We start from the raw sequence: 2,436 nt of genomic DNA, 5'->3' as shown, positions 1-2,436 counted from the left end.
GATGAAGGAGATATATTTTATTTTAAACCATCAATTTTGCTTACAGTTCATTCTAATTTCACATTCTTGATACCTAGTATATTATGATTTTCTCACAAAGATATCAATCATTTGCTCCACAAAGGCCAGAGAAAATACCTCTGTAGGTACTTCTCGTACTGTTATACCAAGTAGAGAAATTTCCTTTGTTTATGTGTAACGTGTGAATTTATTTACTAGCTAACATTAAACATTTCACATTTTAGGCAAACTCGTGTATTATACCGGTATCTCTCGACCGTATTTTCTTTGTGAATCAAAGGTTCAAAGTGTAGAAATTTTTTTTACGAATTTTAATACGAAATTATTAAACGGTATCTTTATACCAAATGAACAGTTCATATTTTAGGAAAACTGTCGTTATGTGCGAGTTTTCTTTTAATGGATTACTTAAAAATTAATAAACCTAACTGACCTGATCTAAAATCCATGGACAAAGGTATACCCGGGCTTCTCTCCAGAGTTGTCAGGATGCAACCGGAACTTAATGATTGTTATATATGAATTCAAAATGTAAAAAAATACGTGTATCTACTCTACAATGTGGCATTGGCAAATTAACAATTAATTTATCATACTAATTATTCATTTCCAAATTTTAGACGATATCCCTTAGGCCTTATCTTTTAAAAAACTTTCTTGTCAAAGGTAAGGAATATCCTGGCAAATCAATAAACAAACGAACACTACACCAACAATAAATACACAAGTAATAAATACTGATCTGATGTGACATAAGCGGACTAATATTTGACAAATCGAACATAAGCTGAAATGGTATAGGTAATTGCTGACTAGCGATGGCCATAATAATCGTAGTAATTGACAACCTAATCCGTGACTTGATCAGTTACTATAATGTATGTTTTGGTATGTAGACACTGATTTCCAATTTGCTGTTTAAGACAAATAACTTTGTCATCTCATAATTTTGACAACTTTATTGCACCATAATAGTAAAACATACAATAATAGGACAAAAGAGACAGAGATGGTACAAAGGCGGAATTATAAGTAATGCAAAGCTTCCAGTCAAAGTTTGGGTAACTGACATAAAAATCACGCCCTTTTTCCGGAGGTCCAGACATATACATATTTCACTTGCTATGATATAAGTAGACGTCTGACGCTTGTTCCACACATTCATTAAAATCTTTTAGATATATTGTCGATATAGTATGTCTCTCTTTTGATCATACGTTCGTTTATCTAGGTCTAAGCTGTTCTTTTTCAAAGTTTTAATTTCAAATTCTATTTATAAACTTTACAATAATTATATAAGAATTGATTAGGTTAATGGCTTTAAATAAGCTTCCATTACCTGTAACAAAAGTAATTATAGTTCGCTACCTACAACTTTATAAAACTTATAATGAAAACCAGTGTAGATGATGGAATCTAACTTCAGACAATTACTGTGTCTAGACTGTTAAATTGAGATATAAACTTACATTAAAAGAATTACAGAAACATTCAAATTATAAATCTATTCTATGATTTTTCCGTAAATTTCGTCGTACAATGGATGAGAGTATGACTATTTTATTATTATTTTTTCTAAGAATTTGTTACTGTCGTTACCTACTCTCGAAATAACTTTTGAATACCGAGCCTCGGGCAAAGTAGAACTATGCCAGATATTCCGTAAGATTCGGTCGGTCGTAGCTGAATAGCAAACAAATAGTTATGTAAATAGTTCGACCAACTGCAATAAAGGAATTGAAGTCTAACATTTCAGATCTGACGATGGCTAGAAAGCGTTTTACAGTATTAAAAAATATTTACTGGGTTAAGTAGAAAAAAAGAATAGTCTGAATCCTAAAACACGTACTACCACAGAAAGTACAAACAAACATTCGCTTGCGGTTGCGCCCACGTGAAAAGTACCCTATGTCCTTTTCCGTACTCCACACTATATGTAAGCAATATTTCATGGACATCGGTTCAATGGTTTTGACGTAAAGGCGGACAAACAAACACAGTTTCACATTCAAAATATTAGTATGGTACCAATCCAATATTTAATTATGTTGTGCAATTAAAATATTATAAATATTTTAAAACTAAGCTATGAAGCCTATGTTTTTCGATACCACCGAAATCGGAAAACCTCCATTTAAAGGTTCAAAAAAAGAAAGAAACATTTTATGTTTGTGTTTTTAACACCATAATTAATTATTTAATTAAAATTATCCAAATATAACATGTAAGTCATTGTAAGTACAGCTTATACAAAACCGTAAATTGTAAAACAATGTAAAAGCCCTGCTGTGAACACGTCTAATTGATTTGCCTCGTTTTAACTCCTACCGGCTCTATGGTAAAGGGAATTCCACACTTCGGAGATCCTTATTTGTTCTTAATTTCGATTTTTATATGAAATAATTATGAATCATT

This window comes from Amyelois transitella, chromosome 5 (assembly GCF_032362555.1).
Source record: "Amyelois transitella isolate CPQ chromosome 5, ilAmyTran1.1, whole genome shotgun sequence".
In the NCBI taxonomy this organism is placed as follows: Eukaryota; Metazoa; Arthropoda; class Insecta; order Lepidoptera; family Pyralidae; genus Amyelois; species Amyelois transitella.
This window is presented reverse-complemented; position numbering follows the sequence as displayed.